Here is a 22,499-nt window from a genome sequence, read left to right on the forward strand (position 1 = left end):
GGTAAAATGGCAGGATAGAAGTTGCCATATTCTGATGGATGTGATCAACAAAATAATGGCAATGTCTCCGCCAACTAGCAAAAAAGAAACGCAAGCTTTCCTAGACCTTGTGGGATTCTGGAGAATGCATGTTCCAGGCTACAGTCAGCTTGTGAGTCCTCTATATCAAGTGACTCGAAAGAGAAACTATTTCAAGTGGGGCCCCGAGCAACAACAGGCCTTTGAACAACTCAAACAAGAAATAGCTCATGCAGTAGCCCTTGGGCCTGTCTGTACTGGACCAGCTGTGCAAAACATACTTTACACTGCAGCTGGGGAGCATGGCCTCACCTGGAGCCTCTGGCAGAAAACTCCAGAAGAAAGTCTGGGTCAACTGATGTTTTACGATGGGCGGTAGCTCTTCGTGAGGAAAGGGTAATGATAGGTGATTCATTACGTGAAGTGCCTTTCCCAACCTGTTCTGAGGTGTTTCCTGGGTGTCTCCTCCTTTTTGTTTATCTAGCAGTGTTTTCAAGGTGCCATGTGTGCGCTCTACAATGGCTTGACCCATGGGGGAATGAGGAATGCCTGTGATATGTCGGATACCCCAAGTTTGAAAAAAGGTTTGAAAGGAGTGACTACCATAGGTGGGGCCATTGTCGGTTTTTATTTCCTTTGGGATGCCTAGTGCTGCGAAAGCGACACGGCAGTGAGCCTGGACATGGTGACTAGTTTCACCTGCCGCAGCTGTCACCCAAATAGCATGAGAGAAAGTATCTACTGATACGTGAACATATTTCAAGAGACCAAATTCTGGAATATGTGTTATGTTGGTCTGCCCTAACTGTAAGGACCGTAAGACCTCTATGGTTTACCATTAAAGACGGGGTCGAAACATATTGTTGACAGTCAGGACGTGTTTGGACAATCAATTTGGCATCAGTGATCGATATAGTGAATTGTTTCGCCAAGGCTTTGGTGGATTGATGGAAAAAGGCATGGGATAAACATGCTTGCTCCAGCACCTTAGGCACGGGGGCAGTCAGGGTCATATTAGTTAGCTGGTCAGCATTTGCGTTACCCTCTGCAAAAATACCAGGTAACATGGTGTGGCTCCACATATGAATAATACAATGCAGGTGCACTCACTGCTCTACCAAAAATAGCAGCTCTTTAAATTTTAGAAACAAGTTTTCCTTTGGGATATGTCTCAAATGTGCCCTCTCAATGCGCTGAGTGATACCTACAGCATATTGGGAGTCCGATACAATATTCAAAGGTACTGTTCTTTTTCTTTTTTTTTCTCTTTTTTCTTTTTTTTTTCTCTTTTTTTTTTCTCTTTTTTTTTTTTCTCTCTCTTTTTTTTTTTTTTCTGGATGCATGGAGCCCATGTCCTCGATCACTTCATTGATTCATCGCAAATCATGCAGTAATCTCCATTTCCCGCTCTTCTTCTTGATGACAAACACTGGTGAATTCCATGGCTGTTTGTCGGAACAATATGTCCTCGTTGGAGTTGTTCTTGAACAAAGTCCTGCAGACTACTGCTCAGAAAAGAATTCATTGAGCAATTCTAGTTCCCTTTGGTATTGACAATGGTGGAGACGGTGTCCAAGCCATAGCTTGAATTTTTCCATTATAATCGGCATCAATTATCCCTGGCAAAACAAACAATCCGGTCAAAGTTGTACTTGATTGTCCTAACAGCAATACACTACAGTCATTCCCAATTGGTCCTTTGATGTTCAATGGAATTTTATGAATGTGAGTACCCCACAACATGGTGTCTGTTACTGTGGAGACATCCACTCTGGTAACTCCCTCTGGTTCTTGCTGAGAGGGTGTCCATGGTGGTAACCGTGGCAGTGGGGCTGCAGCGCAGAACCCTGCTCCACCGTGGTACTCCATGGGCTGCAGGGGGACAGCCTGCTTCACCATGGTCCTCACCACAGGCTGCAGGGGACTTCTGCTCCGGTGCCTGGAGCACCTCTCCCCCTCCTTCTTCAGTGACCTTGGCACCTGCAAGGCTGTTCCTCACTCCTCTCACTCTCCCAGCAGCTGTGAAGTGCAGCGGTTTTTTTTTTCCTTTTTTTTTTCTCTTTCCTACATCTGCTCTCACAGAGGCTCAAACAACATTGCTTATTGGCTCGGCTCTGGTCAGTACCGGGGCCCTTACCTAACATGGGGCAGCTTCTAGACTCTTCTCACAGAAGCCACACCTATGGCCCCCTGCTACCAAAAGCTTGCCACGTAAACCCACTACATTCCACCCCTCGCCTTTCTGAAAAGCATAATTAAGAATAATCACAATATACTCTTTACAACTATCACAATCTTCACAAACTTCGCTTACACCTAAAAGAAAAAGAATTCCCCACACCAAAATAAACATAACATCATCACGACACCGACGAGGTGGACAATTTACTCACACACCACCCCTCATCCCTTCACCACACTAATATGAAACACATTCCTTCACAATTACAACTTTATTGAATTCTTCACAACTTTTATGTTCATAAAAATGTCCAGTCCATGTTTTGATCGTTACTTCTCTCAACTGTCATCCTTATCTCAAATTCCTTGAGCCCCACATTGGGCGATTAAAAAACAAGAAGTTATCACGGATTTGGGGTAGGAGGTTTAAAGAAACCAATCTTCCGGCAGTATCGGACAATAAATGGCACAGAAACTATTGTAATGCTGATTCGTACTGGAGCAAACAATTTGTGAATAGCATATGCCAACACAAATGTGCTTGTACCAGCAGCCCTTTTAGATTGCAGCAATGATTCACTGAAACCAAGTTTGAAGAGAACTGCAGTCATATCCACAACACTTGACACAGCCAGGTAGAAGATTCCTAGAGATACTGATGAAATTCCAACGTGGAAGGTAACCCCTACAGCACCACATTCTTTGAAAAATTTTTTCAGTTGCTGGTATTTATTGAGTTTCTTGTTTTCCCTGCTGAGATCTGTGGCTGCCTTTTCAGGGGATCCACCCGCATCCTTGGCCAAGCTGCCGGCGGCGGCCCGCAGAACCAGCAGAGGGGCTGGCGAGCCGGGGGGAGGCTGGCCCGGGGGTGGGGGGTAGGGGGGATGGCGTGGGGGGCAGCAGCGGCGGCGGCAGGCGGCGGGCGGGGGCCCGTGGGGCGGCGGGCCCGGGTGCAGCAGCAGGCGAAACATGGCAGCGCCCATTTCTCAAACCGGAGAAACGCAGCAGCCAGCGGCGGGTGCCCAGAAGCTGACAGCGGGGCGGGCGGCGGCGATGGCGGCGCTGATGGCCGCAATGGCATCGAGTACAGAGTGGCCGCCATGGGTTGGGATATTGTCTCTGCCTCTATTCCCAAGTCTATCAGGTTTGCTTTCTCTGGTGGTATGCAGTCACCGCTTTTTATTTCACCCGCCTGCATAGCCTGAGTGGCTGCTGTCGGTTCCCTTTTTTCTGCTTGCCATGATCTCAGTGTCTTAGTTGCTAAGCGCAAATATCGTCATCACCTCAGCAGCTGTAGTATCTCCCCCCAAGGCAGCGTCCCATATAGTTGTCCCAGAATTTTCCCATGTTTTTAAGTCAAACACCGCCGAAACTGTGGACGGGGCCCCATTCTTTTGCAAAAATTTCAACAATAGTTTTATCTTAAACGGATCATATTTCACTCCCCTTTTTGTTAGCAGTTGCATTAATAGTTTTACTATAACCTCTTCTGCCACAAGGTTAGCTCCCATGATCAATGCCCAGCTGCTAATCTGTCCTTCAGGTGATGTCCAGGGGCTGAAGCTGCAGTCCAGCTGCGAGCTTGACTCGTTCGGCTGGGTTCCCTTCGGACACTCGTGCAGCGCTGCTACTCCCCATCGGGGTCACCATTTGAAGGGATGCAAGACACGGACTCCTGATGGCTCTTGAACAGGAGACCTTTACTGCCCTTTTTCACTACTACATATACTTTCCCTGTAGCCCCACGTGCTGTCCACGCGCCCGAATCTGTCATACAATTGGTTAGAGACCCTCAGACACGTGCCTCGAGCCAGCCAGCAATTGGCCATTGCCCCAAAGCTCATCTTTAACACTGTAGCCAATTTACTTTATCTCAACCTTGCTCAAATGTTTGTTTCTACCGCTTGTTTCCTCATTATCTCTAATTCAGGGACATGTGAAACAGCGCAAAGCCACCTGCGAATTCATTTCCCACAGTTGACCTCTGGGTTTCTGGAGCTGGGGCTATCGAGGATCAGAAGCCAATTACACCCCAACTGAAAAAGAGATACTCATGGCATATGAGGGTGTTCGAGCTGCTTCAGAAGTTGTGGGTACAGAAGCACAGCTCCTCTTGGCACCATGGCTACCTGTGTTACATTGGATGTTCAAAGGGAAAATTCCAACTACACACCATGCGACTGATACTACGTGGAGTAAGTGGATAGCGTTAATTACACAGCGGTCTCGAATGGGAAAACCTAATCGCCCAGGAACTCTGGAAGACATCATGGACTGGCCGGAAGACAGACATTTCAGAGTGCCGACGAGGTAACCCATGCTGAAGAGGCACCACCATACAATGAGTTGCCAGAAGACAGAAAGCAGTATGTGTTGTTTACTGACGGATCCTGCCGTGTGGTACGGAGCCATTGGAAATGGAAAGCTGCTGTGTGGAGTCCCACACGACGAGTTGTGGAGGCCATGGAAGGGGAAGGCGAGTTGAGTCAGTATGCAGAAGTAAAAGACATACAACTAGCCCTAGAGATTGCCAAAAGAGAAAAATGGCCAGTACTGTATCTCTACACTGACTCATGGATGGTGGCAAATGAGCTGTGGGGGTGGCTGCAGCAATGGAAAGAGAGCAACTGGCAGCGCAGAGGTAAACCTATCTGGGCTGCTACCCTGTGGCAAGATATTGCCGTCCGAGTAGAAAACCTGGATGTAAAAGTATGTAATGTAGATGCCCACATGCCCAAGAGTTGCGCTACTGAAGAACATCAGAACAACGAAGAAGTGGATCGAGCTTTGAAAATTGAAGTGGCTCAGGTGGACCTGGACTGGGGACGTAAGGGTGAGCTGTTTGTAGCTTGAAGGGCCTATGAAAATATCAGGACATCTGGGGAGGGATGCCACATACAGATGGGCTTGTGATCGAGGGGTAGACCTGACCACTGAGGCCATTACACAGGTTACCCATGAGTGTGAGACCTGTGCTGCAATCAAGAAAGCCATGAAGGTAAAATCTCCCTGGAACAGGGGGAGGTGGCTAGGGTTTCAATATGGTGGGGCCTGGCAAATTGACTATATCGGACCACTCCCAAAAACCCACCAAGGCAAACGGTACATACTCACCATGGTAGAAGCAACTACTGGGTGGCTGGAAACATACACTGTAACGCATGCCACAGCCCGAAACACCATCTTGGGCCTAGAAAGGCAAGTGCTGTGGCATAATGGTACACCAGAGAGAATCGAGTCTGACAATGGGAGTCATTTCCGAAACAATCTTGTCACCTCCTGGGCCAAGAGGCACATTGAGTGGGTGTACCGCATCCCTTAACACCCACAAGCCTCTGGGAAGGTTGAGAGGTACAATGGACTACGTTACAAGCATTGGGTGCTGGGACATGGAAACAATGGGATATAAATCTACCAGAAGCCACTTGGCTTGTTAACAACAGGGGGGGGTCTGACAGCCATGCTGGTCCTGCCGAAACAAAACCCCTACACACAGTGAAAGGAGCTAAAGTCCCGTAGTGCATGTAGGAAAATGGATGGGGAAGGTGGTGTGGGTTGCTCCTGCCTCAGGAAAAGGCAAACCCACTCGTGGGATTGTCTTCGCCCAAGGACCAGGGTATACCTGGTGGGTCATGCAAAAGAATGGTGATATCAAGTGCGTGCCTCAAGGAGATTTAACCTTGAGAGAAAACTAATCTGTAATCTAAATTATACGTTGTAAGAAGACACTGCAGGATCAACGACAGGTCAACTTTGCAAAGAACCGGGCGAGTACAACAAGGACTTGAGCTAAGCTGGTGCTGGCGTCCAGACATCCAACTTCGCCTGCCCTGAGTGACCACTTTGGCAGATGAAGACCAAATCGCCAACAGTTCTTATGAACATTTTCCGAGAAAGACCTACAGAATGAAAAGATACACCTACCTATCAATCTGTTAAAGAACAAGGAACAATGGTGATGAGAATACTCATATGCTAAAGCATGGGGGACCTGAGAGTGACACAAATGGTATGGAATAAGGGGTGGAGGTTGTACTGGGTCTGGCTGGGATGTTAACTTTCCCTGCAGCAACCCATACAGTGCTGTACTCTGCACTTGTAGCTAGAACAGCAGTGGTATCACACCAGTGTTGTGTCTGCTGCTGAGCAGTGCTGGCACAGCATCAGGACTCTCTCTAACCCTCCTAGGGGGTGGGCAAAAGAAATGAGAAAGAAACATCACCAGGGCAGCTGACCTAAACCAACCAAAGGGATATTCCATACCATATGATGTCACACTCGGCAATAAAAGGTGGAAACAGGAAGAGGGGAGGGGTGGGCTCTCGTTGCAAAAACATCGGTCCTCCTCCCGAACACCGGCTACGTGCATTGAGGCCCTGCTTCAAGGACGTGGTCAAGCATCGCTCATTTGTGGGAAGTAGAGAGTAATTTCCTTCCTCTGCACTTCCACATAGCCTTTACTTGTTTTGTTTTGTTCTGTTTTTTTTTTTTTTGTTTGTTTGTTTGTTTTTGTTTTGTTTTGTTGTTGTTGTTTTTTCCTTTCCCCCTCCCTTTCCCCTTTTTCCCTTTAGTTAAATTGATTAATAATAATTTTTCCTTAATAATTATTCTTTTTTTTTTTTCCTTTAAATTATCCTTATCTCAACCCGTGAGTTGTTCTTTCCTTTACTTCATCCCCTCCTCATCTAAGGAGGGGGAGTGAGAGAGTGGTTTCTGTGTTCAGCTGCCTAGCTTGGTAAAACCACCACAGCTATGTAACTAGTAGGTGTACTGTCCTGCTCGTGGGATGCCCACCACTGCAATTGCGAATAAAAAAAATGCTACTTCACTGAGATCATTGGCTGAGCCTATGTTATTGGCTACAGTGTTTCTCAAAACGCTCAAAACTGACTCCACATAGGGAGATTAATAAAATTTATTGTCTATCACTAGCAAGCTAGAACATTTAAAAACTAAAAGCGAACAGAATACCTCCCCCACCCTCTTCTATGCCCTCCCTGAGCGACAACGGGGAATGGCGAATCGGGGGTTGTGGTCAGTCTATAGCACTTCATCTCTGCCGCTCCTTCATGGTCATTCTCTTCCCCTGCTCCAGCATGAGGTCCCTCCCACGGGATGCAGTCCTTCCCAAAATGATCCTGTGTGGGTTTCCCACAGGCAGCAGGTCTTCAAGAACTGCTCCCACATGGGTCCGTACCATGGGTTCCATCCGTCAGGAGCATCTGAATCTTTAATTCCTGCCTTTTAAAATTACATTAAAAATACTGAATTATTTGTTCCCTTTGAAGAACAAGAAATTAGTCGCAAAATAAATGACTGTGAAAACAGTTTAGATTTATGGGAGCTCAGTCATTTATTTAGAGCAAAAGACACATTCTCCTTTGACTTCAAAGGCATCGGGATTAGGTTCTAAAGCTTTACCCTGAAATTTGCAGTTCATTTTCACAACCAGGTGTGGATTTATCTGGGGATTTTAGATAGCTTTGCCCTCCTCTGTACTGCCAGCAGCTTTGTTTAGTTCAGTGTACACTCCTTAGTGTGCCACAGTCACGGTTGACTGCATACCTCCTCCCATACAGATTAGAACTACCTCCGCCCCATGACTAAGGCCTGGAACAGAAAAAAGGTTTAAAGTCTCTTTTGATATGTTTTCTGATAATATTCCGAAATACTCATTTTTATCCATTTTTTTTGGCTATTTCACATATAATGAGATACACCACATGCATACTAAAATATTTTTACTAACGTGAGCTTTCATTCTGCAATCATTTTTTGTGAGTAGACCTTTGAAGACAAAAGGAATACAGGGAACCACTTGTATAAACACAATTGAAGAATTTGAACTTTCATTTTAAAAAATGGATTAAAGTAATATCTAAAGGAATAATAATAATTAAAAAAAAACACAATAATTTAATTTCCCTTAAGTAAAAAAAAATCCTCATTTGCTCATACATGTTACAATAACATCTTCTAAATCAACTAATAAATTAGTTGCTTTCTCATGCAGGTAGTAACATCATAGTATTCAAACAAAATAGCCATTTCTACAAATTCCTTCAGTTAAACAAGATTTTAAAAGCATAAAATGGGCCAGTGACATTCTCACTGGAAAATTCTGACTAAAACAGAATAGCCAAGTAGGTGTGTCTTACAACGATGATTGCACTGGCTAAACCATATTTGATATGGAAAACACCTGGCATTTGAAAAACAAAATTGCAGTATCTAAATCACCAATTAAGAAAAAAAAATCTTTATATAAATTAATGAAATCACATAAAGATTCCAACAACATGAATCGGTAACAATAAGTTAGAAGTAGATTGAAATAGTATTCCTGGGCCAACTTTGTCATGTTAGAATAACATTTTCCTTTGAATTCATAGGTGCGTAAGTCCTGTATGTCCATACATGTGTGTGGACTCTAAAGAGATAGTTTATTAAACTTTAGTTTATTATGAAAAAAAAAACAAAACACCTTGATTTACAGAGTTGCACTGTATTAAATTAAGCACAAAGATTTTTATGAACATGCTTCATCTACTTCACCAATTATTCTCCTTTATTTCAAATGGATAACTTGAAATTTTAAATGTATAAACAAATATAGGATTAGGACCTTTTATATTAAGTTGCAACAAAGGTATATAATACATATTTTCAGAGCCTGGTTTACTCCATCTCCATTAAATTTACATGAGCATATATACACATTAGATATAAGTATTTCCAGTACTGAATTACTATATTATCTAGTGCCATTTTCATTTCTGTACTTTCAAACACACTCATAAATTGAACTTTGATTCATCCAACATTACAAATTTAATAGTTAGGCTTGAGAGATGCATTTAAAATCTGCCTTAAAGACAGACCATTATACAGAAAATTATAAGACTGAAAAATTCAAGTGCATTAGTGTAAGATACCTCTTTATCCATCCAGAACTTAAAGGATGTGTTTATGTCACAGGATATTTACAGCTAGTTGTGTCCAATTGCATGGCTGAATCCTGAAGTCCACAGTCGAGCAAAGCTTCCTTTAAACATCAAAGGATTTTTGTCAAAGTATTGAGGAGCACACACTCACAGCAGAAGCGAGTATGAGAAGACAGTTAAATCATTAAATGTAAATGCTTCTTCACTATTATCCTGTGGTATGATTATTCAGTTTTGCCTGTACAGAGGATAAACAAAATCTTTCATACTAGGACATTCTCTTTCTCCAAACAGTCCTTCACAACCCAGATTTAAAATATTTCCAGTAAATCTTGTGGTGGTGGCGAGCATCAACCTCCAGCATAGGACCCTTCACCTCAAGATCTGCATTTTTCCCCGTGCTTGTCCAAAAAAGTTGTTTTTAAAAGTCACTCCAGTTCGATATGTCCACCTGGAAATTCCTCACCCCGACATCACTTTCAGCATCGGGTGTTTCAGTTCCTGCGACACAGCCTCTTAAAATCCACAGAGAATGACAGTAAACAGTGTCCCAGGTCTGCCACATCTCACTCGCTGGGCCGGAGGGGGACTGCCACCTTTGTGGTTTTATTATAAGGCGCGTTTTTAAGTATGCCTCCTGCGAGGCGGCTTTTTGCAGTCATTTGCGGTCCTCCTTCCCACCATCCTCAAGGAAGACAAAAATAAACTCAAAACATGTTTGTTTGTTTGTTTGTTTTTTCAACGGTCACTTCTTCACGAATCGCTGACTGCCTTCGTCTCAGCGCAGGTCTGAGCGTAAACTCCGATCACGTTTCGCACACCAGAAAGGAAAATAAAAGAAAGAGAAATTCAGGCAGCAGCTGCAGAGGTGGAGATAGGGAGAGACAACCGCGCAGCGGAAATTCAGTTGTGCCCGCCGCCGACAAGCGCGGCGAGACAGAGGGAGTCTCTCCAGCTGCGGCAAAGCCGGGAGGGGAACGACGTGGAGCAGCGCAGTGGCGACAGCGGAAGCGGTGCTCGCTGAGCGAGCGAGAAGGAGGCGGTAAAGGAAAGGGGGAGGCTGTTAGTGTTTGGCGCCGGTGGAGGGAGTCATTCCTGCAACTGCACTTCCGGTCGGCATTTTGTTCTGAGAGGGAGCGAGAAAGACATATACACAGGATTCGATCTTTTCCTTTTCCCTCTTCCTTCTCCCTCTCCTTCTCCTTCTCCCTCCTTCTCCACCCCCACTTCTTCTCCCTATCCCCCCCCGCTTCTCGCTCGGTACCGACTCACCGTGCCTAGGCTGTCCCCTCCCCCGTCTTCCTGCACTCGCACGCAGAGGAAGCGGCGGCCTCTTGGCAGCGCTGCCCTGCCCCCCCCCCCCCCCCCCCTCCCCCCCCCCCCCCGCCTCGCTCCCTTGCGGCTCGGACTGTGTCTCGGAACAGGTTCGGCCCAGCGCGGCCCAGCCCGCGTTGATGTTGTGAAGTAGATTTGGGGGAAGGGATTTGTCTCGGTCGCTCACCCCCCAGCTCTACATGTTCGCTGCACTGAGGAGACGGAAGAGGAACCAGCCCCCCTCCCGGCCCGGATTATTGTTGTTATATTATCTCCTCTCCTCCCGCTCCGCGGCGGCGGCCTAGTAGCGACAGCTCCTCTGAGGAGGGAGGGGGGTGGAATTCTCTCTCCCTTTCTCGGATTCTCGTTGGATTCAGACGCCGATTTGCTCAGGTAATCCCCCTCCTTGTCTCCCCTTCTCCCTGCCCTCTCCAGCAACGGGCCGGGCCTTACAGCCCAGGCGGCCCAACGCTGCAGGTAGCAGAGGGGATTAGCTGTTATCCGGGGTAGAGGGGAATAAGTGGCAACCGGAGGTGTTTATTTTGTAGCTCCCCTTTCTGCTCGCTCGGGTTTAGCGGAGGAGATTGTTTTTTCCCGGGCTGCCGGGAGGCCTAGGCCCGGTAGAGAGCGCAGGCCTGCCTGCCGACGCTCGGGGATTGGAAAGATGAAGCGGCTTCTCAGTGACAGGCCTCAACCCGGAGCTGAGAAGGAGGAGGAAATAATAGTTACACGCAAACGTGCACCGATCCTGTTCCATATTTACAGCTAGGGCAAGTAAGTTCCCTGGTGTAAGGTCCCAGCACAGACAGCCCTTTGAACTGAGGAAGGAGTAAGTGGAGAAATGGGGCAAGAGAGACAATGTAAATACCTAGAAACAAAAATGTCTATCTTCACCATTCTCTTCTAACAAACTCAATTCTGAACATTCAAAAGTTTGAATGCACATGGATTTATAATGTGCAAATGTTTGATCTCTAAGATAATGATTGGTTAGTGTGTTAATCACTTCATTTCATATATTTATAGAGTAAAACTAGACCTTGTGGGGAGATTGACAAGACACAGGCACCTGCAGATCCACGAAATAGATAGACAAGCATATGTACTAAAATCAAAATAAATATTCTTTTCTAACAAACAGAAAATGGGAAAGGGATTGTGTGTAAAGTGGTACATTTATGGCATTTCAGGGGCCAAGATGAAGATGAGATCTTACCCTAAGTACTTGAGAATCAAATTTAATTAAGTGAAAAGTGAGGAACGTTTAAGAAGTGTCATTCTTTCTTGTCAGGCCATATCACTTTGAGATCCTGAGGTTGTTATTGGCTGTTTGTGTCCATGATGTTTGAATACGTAATTAGGTGTCATTTTAACAGGTCAAATGTGTTTTGTAATTGACTGTTGATTAAGTGTCAGGTCTTTATAAATAAATGGTAGCTAATTTTTCAGTAAAGTAAATCTTGGACTTACGGCATGTTGGAGTTGAGAGTTATTAAAAATTGAGGTAGGTTTAAAAACACCCTATGAACTAATAAAAATACTCATCCAGAAATTATGTAATTGAGGGAAATCTTAAGATACCGAGTTTCATCTTTCATACAGAAAGGAAACTTATAAATGACAAACAAGTATCAACATTTCATAGTTTGTCTTTTTAAGTAAGCTTTTGAGTTGTTCAGGCAGATCTATTATAATCACGGTTGGTTATTTCATGTAATAAAGTAACTTTCTGGGATATTGTGTTTAGAGTTTTAAAACTGCATTATGCCTCTGAGTGCCCTGATACATGTTTAAAGGGGTGAAGTTAATATAGCTGTCACGTAGAAGGCGTGTTTTTAATGCTGTAAATCCGTGTAGTAGTCAGTAGCATGTCCATGATTTGTATTGGTCAGGGAGCAGTTTGAATTTTAAAAAGCCTGACGATCCTGTTGAGCTCCAATCCCGGCCTCCCTCCCTCCACTAATCTTCCATTCCTGTCTTTGTGCTGCTTGGTCCTGTTAGACACTGTTTGCAACAGGGCCTTAGGCCTATGTACATGTAGAATAATCGAACCGTTTATGCTTAGATAAAGCAACTTTTTATTTTTAAACCTCGTGAATTGCTGAGGGAGCCATTAGTTGTCTCAATCTGTCCCTATTTCTGTGTGTAGCTGAGTTGTTGTTTTCTTTTGGCATGTAGTGTGCATGGGGGTCGGGTGTAATTCTGCTTTGCAGGAAAGAAAGGACAGTGCTGAAGTAATTGTAGTTCTTGGTTAGTTTTCACCATCAGGAAGCAATGTTAGCTGTAGCGTTTTGTTGTTTAAAACAACTCTTGTTTTAACAAAAATGAGTTTGTTAAGCTAACAGTGGTGAACTTCTCTGACTTATATTTAAATACAATCTCCTTAAATGAAAAATGAGATATGAGCAGGAAATGAGCTACTGCAGTTATTTAGTTCCTGTCAAGTTGTTTTATGGCTTTTTTTTTTTTTATAATCAGAAATCATACACTTTTTTGATATCAAAAATAGGCGTATTTACAGAGGGAAACTTAAGATGCTGGCTATTTGTGATTTATAATGAGGTGGGTTATTTTGAGCCATATATGGTTAATCCTGAATTAGTTACATTATCACAGTTTATGTAGTTGTAAATTTCTTTATATTTTATATATGTAATGGAGAAATGTAAGGTGGCTTTTTTTTTTTTTTTTTTTTAGATTGTATTTATAGTACATTTAAATGTGCGCGTGGGGGAAGCTTGACTTATTTCACTTTAATACCTCTCTTACCCTAGCATTAGGAGTTAAAATTGATCCACTGTCACAACAGCTAGTTGCTTAGGTTGTAGTTATTTTATTCATGTTATGGAATTACAAAATTAATTATTCTTGAGGTGTTAGCTGTAACAATTATTTTAACAGAGAGGAAAAAAGGAAAATGTTTTCTTCTGGTTATCTTTTGTGCTTTTGACTATCTTGTATGCAAGAAACAAGTTCAAAACATACAAGTTTTTTTTTCTTCTTTTCCTCTCAACTACTTAAATGTTTTACATGAAGTTATTCTAATAAAAAAACATTTCCCTGAAGCTTTTGCTATCTTGTAAAGCTGATTTTTATGTTTTTAAAAATATTTTTAATAAAGAGAAACAGGCATACCACTGAAAATTATTTTTTACATTTAAAGTGTTTTCATTTGGATTTAAGAGAAATACAGAGAAGGATCAGAGAAGCAATATTATACCGCTAAAACAATTTGCGGATCTCTGTTCTACATAAGACTACATGTACCCCAGTGCAAGCTCATTACATGTTTGGGACTCCATGGACAATAATGTTCATATGTCTCTTCTTGTCAAATCAAGGTAATATGTAGTAATGTCTTTAGGTTAGAAAGGTTAGGTTGTTTTTTGTATGATGATAATTATAATGCTGCTTTAATCCTGAATCATGTATATATTCCTCTATAATATAAATAAACTGTATTTTGAAGGATACTAGATGAAAAAACAGTGTGAATTGATTTGAGCCAGTTTCCTATTGCAATTTTCTGTGTGTTCAGTGGTAAATGTGTGGTATTTTTTGTGTGTGTATTATATTACAAAGTGTTAAAATCATTCTTTAAATTAATTTTAATATTAACTTCATAAATATTATACAATACGTGTAAAATTAGTGGATAAGTGCTAGTAACTAGAAGGAGAAATTATACTCCTATTCTGAATATCTAGACCTAAGAAATAAATTGTTTTCAAAATCAGAACTTTATGCTCTCTAGAAATTATTCCAGAGACAGAATTGGAAAAATATGAGCTGTGATAATTTTAGAGTTTAGTGTCTGGTAGGTGTGAATTGGATCATCCAGTGTTAGAATAGCTATTCACTGTTACAAGATATGTTATTAGAAATATTTAACAATTGAAAAAATGGCTGTTTTAATGATACAACTTATTTTCAGTCTTCCTTTACATATGCCTTTATTAACATACAAATTATGTTAGCTGTTGATTTTTAATCATCAGCAGTAAGGAGTACTCAGTTGCACAGAGAAACTTACAAGGAAATGTTTGAAGTTGGTGATATCTATATGGTATTGGTAATAACCCTGTATAATAAGGCTTTTTAAGAATCAAAAAAGGAAGTACTTCTAAAATTACAGTATTATAAAACCTTTCAATACAGTTCATCTGTATTTGTTTTTATTTTATTAGTGTTACAACCATACTTAGTAGACGATCCTGATGTGTGAAGTATTTGGAAGTGCTTTATGTTGATGTCTATTGCACCCCAGGAGTGAGGAAATTGTGTTTGAGGAGATTGTGCAGGACCTATGATTTGTGTCTCACTTCCTGTCCTGACTGTTCACTGTAGAAAATCTCACTAGCAAAAGGGAGGGGATGAAATTTCTACACGCAGCTGGGCCAAAAATTCTAAAAGGAAATCAAGTCAAATTGAATGTAGTTGTTGGTACTGTACTTGAAGGTGACTACTTGATTTACACAAATAACTTTAAAAAAATATATATATGCATTGAAGAACATTTCTTATGTTAAAGTCTTTCAGTTAGAACAAATTCTAGAAGACTATTTTTTAGTGCTTTTTTAGTGTTTATGTCAGTTGGTTCTAAATTTTTTCAATCAGAGATCTCAATTCTTTATATGGTTAGATATTCCCATTTTTTCAAATTATTGCTATGGTTTGATATGAAGCATTTTGTTTTTTGCAGCAGTGTGTATGTGTAGACATGCATTTTACAGGAACAGTGTTAAAAAACATTAGGCTGCAAAGTCAGGGACTCAGGTAAGGAACGAACAGACTTCAGAAACAAACATAATCCAGTCTCCTTCTCCAAACACTGGGCATTTAGCTACATTATTGTATTCCCTCTTACCCTTATGTCCCCAATTCAGTGCCTCATATGGTGCATGGGAAATGTCAGCTGACTAGTATACTGTTATAACCTAGTATATTTTTTTATATTTTATTTTTTATATTTTTAAAACCTAGTTTTATTTTTTTGTATTATAACCTAATATATATTTGTTTTTCTTTGTCATTCAGTGTGCAGCCTGTTGCCTTATTACCTGCTGTATAGTATTCAAGTTTTTCAATGAATGCTACAGTGTTTTTAACTATGTAGGAGTTATCATTAAAGTATATATCTGTGCTTCACAAACATTAGAGAACATTTGTTTAGTATATCTATAAAATCTTATTTTCATTTTACATATGGAGGACTGAAATTGAGTCAAAATTGTGAGTTTTAAAACTGCTTATAAATCTTGAGTGCATAATTTGACATGCTTTATTACTGAGATTTTTAGAGTTACTTTACAACACATAATCAATTTATAATGTAGTTTTCTTTGATTTATTTGAGGTTGTGAGTGTCTCACACTTCAACATATCAGGCCCATTGTTTCTCATGCTGCATCCCTAAGAAATATAGAATGAGATTTCACTGGCCTTAAGCATCTTTTCAGTTTCAAATGTCTTGATCATGCCAAGAGCTGGACAAAAATAGATTTTTAAAAAGATACTTTTTTTAAAAGATACTTTGAAAAGTATCTCCCTCTGTGACGTGAAGAAACCAAAATCTCAGAAGAGATTCTCATCAGCAACTAGAGAATAACCAACAGGATTCAAGTGGCTAAATAGCTTGCATGCAATAGTGGAGGCATTCAAAATGCTACTTCCAGCAGGAGCTAGCAACCATGGAGAATGTCCTAAGCAGTGGTTATTGGCTGTTAAGGATGAAACTCTGCCTCTTAAAGTGGTAATTTTGTAGTTCATGTAAATTGGTTGAATGGAAACCTCTGTAGCCTAGTGGTCAGTCCATTTCTTTACAGTGTCAGTCTGTTGTAAGATTAATATTAATGTTAAATTGTATGGCTGTGATAGGAAAGCAGGACTGTTCTGAGGTATAATTATGGGCGGGTGTGTTCCTAGTCAGAACATTGCCTTTGGGTTGTAGGAAGCCCAAGTTCAGTCTGTATGAGGCAGAGTTGCTCCTGGGATTTACCCCCCCCCCATGGCTTTTTATGTTCTAATCATCTGATCTAATTGTGTCACAGAGGCTCTGGGCATATTAGGGAACAGGCAGAAGAAGTAGTTCTAAAGTTTAGAAGTTTTTTTTTTTTTTTTAATTATTTTTTCTTTCTTTCCTTGTGATGGAAGTTTTCTGTAGAAAATACTTTTGTTTGTTTGTTTGTTGTGTTGGTAATAACAGTTGTTTTTGACAAACTGGCAGTCTTCCAGTATATGATCTCTTGGATGAGATTTTTTTTAATTGATTCTTTTTACTAACTGTACGTTATTAAGATTTCTAAGTAAAAGTGTAACATCCCACAGAAAGAAGCTTTTTTTGTGATCTAAGTCATTGGTTTCATGACCATCATCTGTCATGTACCATGTATAAAGCAGGGATTCTGTGGGTAACAAAACAAGTATATGATAATCTAACAAATGACTTATAATTCACAGTGGACTGAATTGGAGGAGTAAGCAAACATAATTCTGATGTTTCTTAATACTTTAATGCCTGGCTTTATAGTTCTAACCTTCTCTCTTTTTATTTTTTAAATATAATGTAATTTATTAAACTCCTTGAATGTAAGCATGTGTCTGTGACAGTGCAACCCCTATCTCTGATGTCTTGAGCAAACAATCTCTCCTGTGTTGACCAGATACTCAGAAAGAGTAATGTTACAAATGCTTTGTCTTTGAAATTTTATTTTCAGGTCTTAGGTTTCAGTAGAGACTGTCACACTTCTTGCATGTTGTCTTCATTCAGATATGTTGCTTTCTCTTGAGGTGCTTATTGGATATTAATTATTGTGTGTGTTTCTGTGTGTGTGTGTAAAATTCAGAGAGCTCTCATCAGTTGCTATGTACAGCAACTACCTTAGTATCTGTGGGATAAATAAGCTGGAACATGTTTTTTGTAGTTTAAGAGTTGGGAAAACTTTGGTAAGATTAATAGAACTGTAGTAAGAACACAGGGAAAGTGCTTTATGTAGGTCTAAAATCAGTTTCACTTTTATTTTGTCTGAATGGATAACTAAAATTCTGTCCAATTATTTGTTGAATTTCTCATTCAAAGTAAGGAGACATGAATGCTTTTTACTACAGTGGATGTTAGGTTTGCTTGTGTTTTTATTATTAATGTTTTTAATAATGGGAACTTAATTATCTTCTACTAGCATGCTCAGCAATGATTTTCTTTCTGGCCATTTTCTTAAGAACTCATGTTGAGGAACAACCAGAATAGCTTCTTATTAAAATTTGGCAATTATAAGCAATTGAAACATTGCTTAAGTGTTCCTAGTTAACTTCTTAAAATGTATGTTGCTTCCTGCTTAGTTTTTATAGGTGAGTACCTTACCAGTAAGTTACTGGTGTCTGAAAAATTAGCTGGCTTTTCTGATTATAGGTGTTAAAAGTTGAAAAATGTATGCACAATAAGACTTTTTAAGTACAAGTTGTTCTGAGTAGTGAGATGTAGTACAGACTTAGTTTTCCAGTGGCCATTCACTGCTTATCCACAGTGTTGATCTTTTCAAATGTGGAAAAGACAACTGAAGTTGCAGGTGTTTGGAAGGTTGAACACATAGAGAATAAGACTGGTGGATTGGAACTGAATTTACACAGATACAGAGGGAATGGGAGTTTGAAAGGCAATAACCTGGGAGGAAGGTAGTTAGCTTTCCTTCCTAAGGAAGTGGTGGATGAACTGATGGGACTGGATAAAGGAACTGGTGGCGCAGATACAAGTGTCCTTAGTGAAGATGCAAGAAGAGCTGTGAAATAACTTTAGCAAGAAACCAAGACAAAAGAGCACTCTGGAATTGGGCATACAGTCAACAGTTTAGGGACAAGAATGGCGGGAAAGTATGTACTGAGAGGCCAGAGAGGGGAGGAGGAACAAACTGCTTGAGAAGCAAGAACTACAAAACAAGGATTGGCTGGGCAAAGAAGTAGTATTTCACACATGGGAATTTGTTGTTTGAATTGCTTGATTTATTTATTTCTTTTTTTCCTTTAAACTGAGTAAATCATATATTGTAGGAAAAAAAAAGTTCAGAAACGTGGAGTAACTCTTGCAAGAGCAAATGGTAGGGAATTTTGTAGTTCAGATTCTGTGTAGTCTGCATTTGGCATCTGTGAATGCACTGTGGTAGTCTTTAAGTCTGTTGTCACTATTCATTTCCTACAACAAGATGCCTATTTGACTGACTGTGTGGAATTAAAATAGCCTCCTTAATAGAGATTTAAAACTCCCTTCCCTCCCTGGTTAGATGAATGTCTTCAAGACTTCAGATATTGTTGATATTGGGGAAAGGGATAGGTTCCTGAGATTGCTTCTAGTCCTATTTTTTATGTTTGAACACCAAAGAGAAATCAAAAATATTTAATGTATAGTCCTTTGCCTCAATCAATTCACATCATTAAACCTTGCTCCAAAGATAGAATTCTTAATTTCCTCACAGGCTTTTCTGTAGTACGTATTGTAATATTGGAATGCTTTACAAATACTTCTAAAAATGTTTTTGAAGAAAGTGTCATTTTGCAAGTTAGAAACTTAGATGCAAAAGTTCTGGTAGAAATCTAGAAAGCTTTGAGTTGATGCTGTGTTGAATGTTCTGTTTTAGAGGGGTTTATAAAATTAATCTTCAACATTTTAAACAGTATGAGTTTTAACATACAGAAATGCATTTCATATACCTTTTTAAGCATTGTCTTGTAAAACATCTGTCACATTGTAGTAAGTAAAATTGTAATCTTGATTTTTGCATTATAATAAGGAATTGGAATGAGATCAAAAAGGGTTTTTGCTGTTGTGATACTGTTGTTGGACAAGTCAGCCCCTCAGTGTCAATCACAAGTTGGAGATATGTGAGCATACAAAGTAGAACTCAACTCCTGTGGTGCTGAGCAAGGGATTCATATAGGTTAGTCAATAGAAAATATTGAAGAGATTTTTTTACCTCCTAAAAGAGAGTTTGAATCAGTTTATTTGATATTCATATTCTCTCTTTAAGGCTCTTTCCCTGTTCTAATGAATTTTCCTTACATTGTGATATATTTCTCCTTCAACAATAGGAGAAGGGAATGCTTGATACCCCATAAAATCTTGGAGCCAATGGAAAACTCTAGTAGATAGTGACAAATGTATGTTTGAACCTCCTGTTACTGAGGAGGATGTTAGAATGTGAGTGTGAGAAAAATTGTAATAATTTTCTTCAGACAGGATCTTCTGTGAAGCTATTTTATTCGTGATTGCAGTGGCAGGCGTCCTGCCAATAGGAGCGCATTACAGTAAACAAATCATAACCTTTTATTCCCTATTACCCAACACCTTGATTACCTCCCGTTTCCTCATTGGCTGAGTACTACAAGTTCACAAGCTACTCGACACTCCTCTATACCATATATGTACAGTTTATTAAATCAACCCTTTAATTTCTCCTTTTTTTCCTTTTTTTCCTCCTTTCTTATGTTTAGAGAACTTGTGATCTTTTTAACTGTACTCACACTGCTCATCCTGTTTGTCTTAGCTATCCAGCTATCCTCCTTATTTTGGGACAGTGGGACCTTCCCCTTATCTGCTTAACATATTCCCCACTGCTATGCTGCACAATCGCTTTTGAATATGCAAGGTTAGTGGAATTTTCCACTGCAAAAACACCTTCTATTGCAAAAAAGATAACTTCGTTTCTCACAATTCCTCCCTCTTCTTTTCTTACTCCTATTGTTGTTTTTGCACCTCTTTGCATACCCCACTTTTTACTTTTTCCAAAATTAAGGCACAATATTCTTCTTTGTATGTCACAGGGGATGACAGATACACAGTGCCATTATTATAACAATACCAACAAATAGTTGTTTGAGCCAATTCCATTCAGGTAACCACAAAGTTAGTTTCTCCTGAATGTTTCTAAATCCCCAGGAAGTGTCATCTTGAGCCGCTCTATGTAGGATCTTGTATTTTTTTTTCCCCAAATATTTTTGAGATCAGTCAAATTCATCCAATTTGATCTACATATATATAGCAACTAGCATTAATTACAGTGCACACTCCTCCTTGTGAGGTTAGCAATAAATCTAATACCATTCGATTCCAGAGTACTATTTTTGCAAACTTGTTAACTTCTCTTGTAACGCCTGGACTGCATCCAGAGTGTTGTTTTCTAGTTCATCAATTGTAGCTGGGGTATTTACAATAGCTTTTTCTAATTCACTCACCCCTTACCGTGGTAGAAACCACTTTGCAAAACAGTGGAATCCCTTGTTTCTTTTTACCAGAGGATTTTCTGGAGTTGTTTTAACTCCGTGTGTGATGTCAAGAGGGCTTTGGCTCTGTGAATCTTCAACAGCAGTTGTATTTGGAATTATTGCCCCCAGGGTGCAAGCTCCCTTCCACCACAGGGGTAAAACCTTCCTAGATTTATTGCCATATGGCCAGTACCACCCCTTGCCATTTGCAGCAGGCCATCCAGTTACAGGATTCTCATGATATAACTGGTGTGCATTATAAAGGTTAGCATTCCTGTGGCTACCATATTCAGTACAGTATGGATGATTCCCTACTTCTTGGATAATACCTCTAAATCCAGGGTTAGTACTATTGCCCCCTGAGTTTATATCAGTGTTGTCTAAGAAGCATCTTTGATAACATGTCAATTGTAGCCAGGATTATGTGCAAGGGAGTTCAACTTCGAAATCTATTCCTTCCTGGGACTGAGTATGATCTGTCATTTTTAGAAATCTAGAGAATCCAGACAGAGTTGCTGCTAGAAATAGCAATCAGGGACAAGGCCTTTTCAGTCTTTCTAGGTATCTCCGTGCAAATCCAACAATTATTTTGAGGTAGAACTTGAGAGATGTTCTGGATTAATTGGAAATGCTGATTTTTCCCTCCATCCTATCACTAATCCATTGAGAATAGGTATTACTAAGATAAACTTAAAATACATCATTTCTCTCTCTATATATACTCCTAAAATAATTAAGAAATAATAATTAAGAAAGACAATATAAATCACAAACTAATAAGAATTCTTCTGGTGGGGATTAAATACACCCCCCCCTTTCTTTTTCTCCCACTTCCAGGGAGTGTTCTCTGGAAACACTCCAATTCGGTGTAATTCAATCCCTTTTACTCATTAATTCATTAAGAATTCTCTGAAGGAGAAGTTAAAGGTTTACAATAGATAGTTTCATCAGTTTTAACCTTAAAAGTCTTTGTTTATGCAGTCTCTCAGGTATCAGGGTTAACTGATGCTTTTACCCAGGTATGAATCCACCCTTTCTCAGCCATTCTTCCTGTCGTCTCAGTGGTCAGGAACACTTGGAACTGTCCGTCCCACTCAGGTTGCAGCTTCGATTCTCTCCATGTTCGCATCAAAACACAGTCTCCTGCCCGGAATGGATGGATCAGGGCTTCCAAGTGTGGGGTTTGAGCTAATGATCCACGGGTCCTGAGAGATGACAAAGAGGATGACAGCCCAAGTATATAGTTCTTAACAAAAACATCTTTTGTCTCAAATTGAGGGAATTCATTCCCTTTGTCCACGTACAGCAATCCAAATAATATTTCATATGGTGAAACTCCCACATCTTTTCTTGGTTCAGTTTGAATTCGGAGAAGTGCCAAAGGTAAGCACTTTGTTTGGGGAAGATGAGTTTCCAGAACTTAATTGCTTCTTTACTGTCTGATCCGCTCCACCTTTTCAGAAGAGGAAGGATGCCAAGGAGTGTGAAATTTCCACTTGACTCCTAGAGTCCACATTATCCCTTGCAATATTTCTGACATAAAGTGATTTCCTCGATCAGAGTCAATATTTCCAACAATTCCATACCTGGGAGTTATTTATTCTAGAATTACCTTAGTTACTACGTTCACAGTAGCAGATACTGAAGGGAAAGCTTCCACCCATCCTTGACAAATGATCTACTGAGACTAACAAGTATTTAAATCTACCTACTCTAAGGAGTTCTGTAAAATCTGTACATTTTGGAAGGGTTGAATTCCTGTTTCTTGTCCCCCTTTGGGCTGACTGCGGA

General features: G+C 40.5%; 1 protein-coding gene across 4 annotated transcripts in view; it reads left to right on the top strand.

The window, feature by feature from the left end:
* Positions 1 to 10,563: 10,563 nt before the first annotated feature.
* The window catches only part of LOC311220786 (nipped-B-like protein), a 194,445-nt gene continuing 182,509 nt past the window's right edge, over positions 10,564 to 22,499 (top strand). For all 4 annotated transcript variants that reach the window (XM_084304368.1, XM_084304367.1, XM_084304369.1 and 1 more), the window contains exon 1: positions 10,564 to 10,850. The gene's annotated coding sequence lies outside the window, so the exon portion shown is untranslated. The remainder of the gene's footprint in view (positions 10,851 to 22,499) is intronic.

Source organism: Netta rufina (assembly GCF_964035555.1).
Source record: "Netta rufina genome assembly, chromosome: W".
Lineage (NCBI taxonomy): Eukaryota > Metazoa > Chordata > Aves > Anseriformes > Anatidae > Netta > Netta rufina.